This window comes from Peromyscus maniculatus, chromosome X (assembly GCF_049852395.1).
Source record: "Peromyscus maniculatus bairdii isolate BWxNUB_F1_BW_parent chromosome X, HU_Pman_BW_mat_3.1, whole genome shotgun sequence".
In the NCBI taxonomy this organism is placed as follows: domain Eukaryota; kingdom Metazoa; phylum Chordata; class Mammalia; order Rodentia; family Cricetidae; genus Peromyscus; species Peromyscus maniculatus.
The window spans coordinates 109,104,898-109,112,602 of record NC_134875.1 but is presented as its reverse complement, the minus strand read 5'-3'; the positions used below and the strand labels follow the sequence as shown (position 1 = coordinate 109,112,602).

Sequence of the window (7,705 nt, the reverse complement as noted above, 5' to 3'; positions counted from 1 at the left end):
GTGTTTTTCCACTCAATTTTTCAAAGTTCTTTAAATTTTAGAGATATATTTTGAAATGAAATTTGCAGATAATTTTCCTTGTTTGTAGTTTGCTTCTAACATTTTACTTTTGTTGTGCAAAAGCTTTTCAAATATGTAAATCTCATTATTGCCCTGTCCTTGTATTACTTCTGTATTTTATTCATTGGAAATGTCATGTTATGTTTGCTAAGGATCTGAGATGGAAACAAAGATGCTGATTTTACTAGGAGATTTTTGAACCTAACACCAAGGACAAGAAGACTTCTCAAAGCACAGAGGAAATGATATTTGATTTGAAAGGGATTTTAGTGGTTTATCATTTCAGTTTCTGGTACATTAGAATATGCTGTGATATTTGACACTGGCTACCTCCACTATTCCTTGCAGGTTTTTTTTTCTTTCCAATTTTTATGGCTATACTCCAGTCAATACATAAATGATGTCTTCATAATGCAAGTAGCTGATGTCTAAATTTGCAGGTTGCCTCTCTGGATGTTCTTTGTCTCTGATTTTTTAAAGAATTTGACTCCCTTGTCCTTTAGTTTCTTATAGTTTTGCTGACTGGATCCCTGAAGTATTTGCTCTAAGTGTTCTCTGTCTTCTGAATTTACTATAAAATTAGTGGCTAGTGAAAAATGGTTCATCAGACCCAGATTTTTTTTGTTCAGACATTTTCATGATTGCAAAATTGACTTTTTTTTTCATAACAGAGTCCATCGTACCTACTTATGGCTGTTTTGAATCTAATAATTCATTAGGGTTTAGAAATTGATGGTATTTCAATTTTATCATGTTTTCCTTATTAAAGAATTCTCTCATAAAGAGAAACTTTTCTTCATAATATTTTGATCAAACTAAAATACCTTTTGTAAAGGGAAGACAAGATAAATCCCTCATTCCTTCTACCTACTTAATAAACTATAAAATTATGCATTAATGTTTAAGCATGTTTTAAAGGTGACCAAAGACTTTTTCTATGTTTTCATTATCAATTCATGATTTAAGCATATTTGATATATTTAAGTCCTTTGCTGATTAGTCAATTTTTAAAAGGGTCATCTAGTTGATGCTTTCAAAAAATTAGCTTTATGTGTATGGTGTTATCCTTGCATGCATATCTGTGTGCTGCATATGTCTTTGTTGCCCACGGAGGCCAGAAAATGTTATTGGATCCCACGGAACTGGAGTCTTAGTGTGTGCTGGGAAGCAAACATAGGTCCTCTATAAGTTCAGCAAGTGCTCTTAACCAATGAGTCATTCTCTAGTCCCAAATTGCAGTTTTTGACATGCCTATAATAATGTTGAAAACTTATTTTCTTCCATGAAAGGATTTTCTGTAAAATACTTGTCAGGCCCTTTTTCAAGAAGCATTTTCTTTTGTTGTTCATAGGTAAACACTATGCTGGTGTCACAGGTTAGGTACCTTAAGTGCTCACTGTTACTGAGTTTTCAGCATATCTAGACATTTTCTTGCTTCAAACTTTGGAAATATTCATTTGATACATACACACACACACACACACACACACACACACACACACACACACACACACACACACACATATATATAGCTGGATAATGCCGCTCTGATGACAATTGGGCCAGGCACCAATCTGGTCGCAGGGGATGGCCAGTTCAGGCTACTTATCCACTATTGCTAAGAGTCTAAGCTGGGATCCTCCCCCATAGAATCCTGGGAGATTCCCCTGCACCAAGCTTCTGCCTGACCCTGAAATGTCCACGCCCAGCAATCCCCCTAAGCACTCTCCCTCTCTGTTCCCACCTCAACCTGATCAATCATGCTCATTTTCCCATCTCCACCTCCCCTCAATCCACTCGCGAATTCTCTTCTACTTCCCTTTCCAAGGGAAATCTGTGTGTCACCTCATTAACTCTCCTTGTTACCTAGCCTCTCTGGGTCTGTTGATTCTAGCATAGTTATCCTTCATTTTATGGCTAATATCCACTCATGAGTGAGTACATAGCATGTTTGTCTTTATAAGTCTTGGTTACCTCACTCAGAATGCTTTTTTTCTAGTTCCATCCATTTGTCTTCAAATTTCCTGGTGTCCTTGTTTTTGCATGTCATCCTTGCGCAGGGGCCATGCTAATCTTCTCTGTATCGTTCCAATTTTAGTATATGTGCTGCCGAAGCGAGCACCCTGGTGTCCTTGTTTTTAACAGCTGAGTAACACTCCATTGTTTGAATGTACCACATTTTCTTTATCCATTCCTCAGCTGAGGGACATCTAGGTTATTTCCAGGTTCTGGCTATTACAAACAAAGCTGCTATGAACATAGTTGAGCACGAGCCCTTTTGGTATGATTGCACATCCTTTGGATATATGCCCAAGAGTGGTATAGCTGGGTCTTGTGGTAGGTTGATTCCCAGTTTTCTGAGGAATTGCCATACTGACATCCAAAGTGCTGTACAAGTTTCCACTCCCACCAGCAGGAGTATTCCTTGTAGCTTTTCTGTGCCCTGCCTGGTCTGCAGCCCCTCAGACCCAAGTAAACACACAGAGGCTTACATTAATTAAAACTTCTCAGCCATTAGCTCAGGCCTACCACTGACTAGCTCTGACATTTGAACTAACCCATTTATGTTAATCTATATGTTGCCACATTTTCTGTGGCTTTACCTGTGTGCCATTACATGTTGCTCCTTGAACAGTGGGTTGGCATCTTCTGACTCAGCCTTCCTCTTCCCAGAATTCTCCTTGTCTGTTTATCCAGCCTATACTTCCTGCCTGGCTACTGGCCAATCAGCATTTTATTTATCAACTAATCAGAGCAACACATATTCACAGCATACAGAACATCCCATAACACTTCCCCTTACTTCACATCCTCTCCAGCATGAGCTGCCAATTGTATTTTTGATCTTAGCCATTCTGACAGGTATAATACAGTATCTCAGTCATTTTGATTTGTATTTTCCTGATGTCTAAGGATACTGGACAACTCCTGAAGTGTTTCTTGACCATTTGAGATTCTTTTGTTGAGAATTCTGTTTAGATCTGAACCCCATTTTTTATTTTATTTTTTATTAAGAAATTTTTATTCATTTTACATAACACCCACAGATCTCCATCTCTTCCCTTCCCCCCTCACACCTTTCTCCCCCAATCCACTCCCTCATTCCCTCCTCCAACAAGGTATGACCGCCCATGAGGAGTCAGCAGAGTCTGGTCCATTCAGGTGAGGCAGGTCCAAGCCCTTCCCCCCGCATCAAGGCTGAGCAAGGCATCCCACCATCAGATAATGGGCTCCAAAAGGCCAGCTCATATACCAGGTTTGTATCCTGATCCTACTGCCAGGGGCCCCTTAAGCAAAACAAGCTACACAACTTTCTCCTTTATGCAGAGGGCCTAGTCAAGTCCCATTGCATCCCATTTTTTTAAATTGGATTATTTTGTTTGTTGATATCTAATTTCTAAATTCTTTATATATTTTGGAGATCAGCCCTCTGTTAAATGTTGTGTTGGTGAAGATCTTTTCCCATTCTGTAGGCTACCTTTTTGTCCTATTGACTATGTTCTTTGCCTTACAAAAACTTTTAAATTTCATGAGGTCCCATTTATTGATTGTTGATCTTAGTGCCTGTGCTACTGTTGTTCTGTTCAGGAAGTTGATTCCTGTGCCAATGAGTTTGAAATTATTTCCCACTTTCTCTTCTGTCAGGTTCAGTATATCTGGATTTATGTTGAGGTCTTTTATTCAACTGGGTTTGAGTTTTATACAGGATGATAAATATGGATATATTTGCATTCTTCTACATGCTGACATTCAGTTAGACCAGTTTCATTTGTTGAAGATGCTTTCTTTATTGCATTGTATAGTTTTGTCTTCTTTGCAGAAAATCAGGTGTCCATAGGTGTGTGGGTTTACATCTGGGTCTTTGATTAGATTTCACTGATCCATGTGTCTGTTTATATGTCAATACCAACCTGTTTTTATTACTATATATTTATAGTAGAGCTTGAAGTCTGTAGCTAGAGTTTTCCTGCCTTGCCAACAGTCAGGACAAATCTTTGTCCCCCTCTAGTCCCACAGCTGCTCAGACCCAACCAAGTAAATACAGAGACTTATATTGCTTACAAACTGGATGGCTGTGGCAGGCTTCTTGCTAACTGTTCTTATAGCTTAAATTATTCCATTTCCATAATTCTATACCTTGCCACGTGGCTCATGGCTTACCAGCATCTTCACATGCTGCTTGTCCTGGTGGCAGCTGGTAGTGACTCCTTCTGCCTTCCTGTTCTTTCTTTACTCCTCTCTGTTAGTCCCACCTATATTTCTTGCCTAGCCACTGGCCAATCAGTGTTTTATTTATTGACCAATCAGAGCAACACATTTGCCATATAGAACATGCCACAGCAGAAGTCAGGGATGGTGATACCTCCAGAAGTTCCTTTATTGTACAGGATTGTTTTAGCTATCCAGGGTGTTTTGTTTTTCCATATGAAGTTGACCATTGTTCTTTCAAGGTTTGGGAAGAATTGTGTTGGGATTTTAATGTGGAGTGCTTTGAATCTATAGATTGCTTTTGGTAAGATGGTCATTTTTACTATGTTAACCCTACTGATCCATGAGCATGGGACATTTTCCCATCTTCTGATATCTTCTTCTTTTTCTTTCTTCAAAGACTTGAAATTCTTGTCATAAAGGTCTTTCACTTGCTTGGTTAGAGTTACACCAAGATATTTTATATTATTTGAGATTATGGTAAATGGTATGGATTGTCTGATTTCTTTTTCAGTCCATTTATCATTTGTATATAGGAGGGCTATTTTTTTAGTTAATCTTTTATCTAGCAACTTTACTAAAGGTGTTTCTCAGCTGTAGTAGTTCTCTGGTAGAGTTTTGAGGGTTACTTAAATATACTATTATATCATCTGCAAATATCTATACTTTGACTTCTTTCTTTCCAATTTGTATTCCCTTGGTGTCCTTTTGTTGTCTTACTGCTCTATCTAGACCTTCAAGTACTATATTGAATAGGTATGGGGAGAGGGGACAATCTTGTCTTGTTCCTGATTTTAGTAGAATTGCTTTAAGTTTCTCTGTATTTTATTTGATGTTGGTAATCGGTCTGCTTTATATTGCTTTTATTATGTTTATAAATGTTTCTTGTATCCATGATTTCTCCGAGATATTTATCATGAATAGGTGTTGGATTTTGTCACAGACTTTTTCAGCATCTAATGAGATGATCACATTTTTTTTTCAGTTTGTTTATATGGTGGAATACGTTCACTGATTTTCATATGTTGAACCATCCCTGCATCTCTGGGATAAAGCATTTTGGTCATAGTAGGTAATCTTTTTAATGTGTTCTTGGATTTGGTTTGCCAATACTTTAGGGAGTATTTTTGCATCAATGTTCATGAGTGAAATTGATCTGCAATTCTCATTGGTTTATCTTTAAAAAAGAATAATAGAAAAAGTATGACCATAAGCCTTGTTTCATCCATTTTTTCTACTTACTTTGATGTTTGTGTATTTTTCTTTTACAATAATTAATGAAAAATGATGGCATGAATTTAAAGGAGAGCAAGGCAGGTATAATAGAAGGTTTGCAGGGAGGAAAGGCAAAGGAGATTTGATGTAATTATATTATAATCTGAAAAGTTAAAGAAAGAAAAAATAAAATGTTATTCAAAAGTCAAATGTAGAAACTGAGTCCAGACATGTCTACCACATCTGATTCCTCTCTTTGTCCATCAACATTTAAGTATGAAGTGAAAAAGAAGACAGAATTGTTAAATAAGGGAAGAGAACTTGGAACCAGAAACTTATGTTTAGTTTTAGTAGGATTGCTATGGATCAGTAAACTGAAACATTTAGTTTGCAAGTTAGAGTCAAAAGTTTAATAATTTTTAAATGTTGGATCCTCTTAACCATCCCTTGCAGTCCATTCACATTGCTGTGTGCCAGCTGCCTATACCTAGAAACACTTTCTACCACAGACTGCTATTGGCCTCAGTGGGCTATGACTCAGGTAGTTGATTTCTACCTTCCTTCCTGTCCTCCATTATGATCTCTCCAGTCTCACCTTTAGCCCTGTAGCACCCTGCATTCAAGTACCACTTCTATTACACTATCTCTGTTCTCTATAAACTCTGCCTTTTATTGGGAATCAAGGCTAGCTCTTTCATGGGGACCCTCATTCTTCTCTTCTGTACCATCCTCATTCCTTGTGTCAGCTTCAGGTACCTAGAAGAAACCTGGTAACCACACTAACCTGAGACTCGACAGAGATTCAGACTGAGGCAATTTTATCTATCCTTCCTGGCCTCTGTCACCATCTCTCCAGTGTAATATGGCTTTTCCAGTCCTGCCAGCCAGCTCCCAAATGATGACACAGAGACTTCCTATTAATTTTGAAATCTCAGCCTATAGTTTAAGCTTGTTGCTAACTAGCTCTTGTATGTTGAATTAATCCATTTATATTAACCTATGTTTTATCATGTAGCGTTACCTCTCTTCAATCTTTCACCTCCTGTTTCCTTTCCATGTGGCTGGTGACTCCACCCTTCTTCTCAGACTCCTCTCTGTCCATGAAAGTCCCACCTAACCATTTTCTAGCTATTGGCTGTCCAGCTTTTTATTACAACAATCACAGCAATACACCTTCACACAATGTACAAATATCTCACAATTACCCCTTTTGTCTAAATTAAAAGGAAAGGTTTTAACTCTAATACAGTAAAATTATATACAATAAGAACAATTATCAAGTAAGAATTACATTCACAATGTCCAGTCCATTTGGATTTACCAAATTTAGACAAAGTGCTCTGTTATCTATCTTATCTTGATGAATGTAAAGTTTTATACTTAAACCATTTTTATCAAAACTTGTGTTACCAACATAAAGATATCTTTTTAGACCTAAAAAGATCCTCTTAGATAAACAACTTAAGCTTTTGTTTCTCAATATTATAAACTTTACATCTCTTATATAAGTATTTTTTTCCTGAATTTGGTAACAAGGAAAACTGTAAAACTATAAGTACCTCATCCTCAACCCTATCAGAATTCTGAGAAAGATATAGCATTACCTGATTAAAAAGGAAATGTAGAGCAAACAATTTCCAGAACTATAGAAATGACAGAAACAGCTGGCTGCCTGAACAGTCACCCAAACTTCCTCGAAACATTGGGGCATTCATCTTTGGCCTACAGGTCTAGAATATCTGACAGACGTTTCTGAGAAGCAGGAATTTTGAAGGACTGTCCTCCCTTGTCTTGTCAAATTTTAAAAGTCACTTTCTTTTGTGTCTTGCTTGTGCTATTTAGACAACATACTGTCAGCAGTTGAAGCAAGGGCAGTTTCTTGCCAAGATAGCTGGCTTTACCACATAGAAAGAAAACTCAATATGGAGGTTCTTTGATGCCCACCATCATTTCTGAAGCAAATTAGTGCTGCCATGAGCAGACATGTCTGCCATAAAAAAGTTGCATGTTATTAAAACATCTTAAATGCCATATTCTGTAGGTTTCTGAAGTGTTTGAAGACCATCTATCTAAAATATATCTCTTTATGACCTTGAAAACATACCTAACATGACTAAAAGTTTGATTGTTATAGATGACTACTAACCAGCATTTCTTAATTATCTTAAATGGTTTATAATAATAGTTTTCAAGGACTAGTACTTTATATTTTAAAATGAGT

General features: G+C 37.1%; 1 non-coding gene across 1 annotated transcript; it reads right to left on the bottom strand.

Moving 5' to 3' along the window:
* Positions 1 to 2,075: 2,075 nt before the first annotated feature.
* Positions 2,076 to 2,182, bottom strand: LOC121825889 (U6 spliceosomal RNA). Its single transcript, XR_006068264.1, has one exon. It is a non-coding gene; the product is annotated as a U6 spliceosomal RNA (small nuclear RNA).
* Positions 2,183 to 7,705: the final 5,523 nt, after the last annotated feature.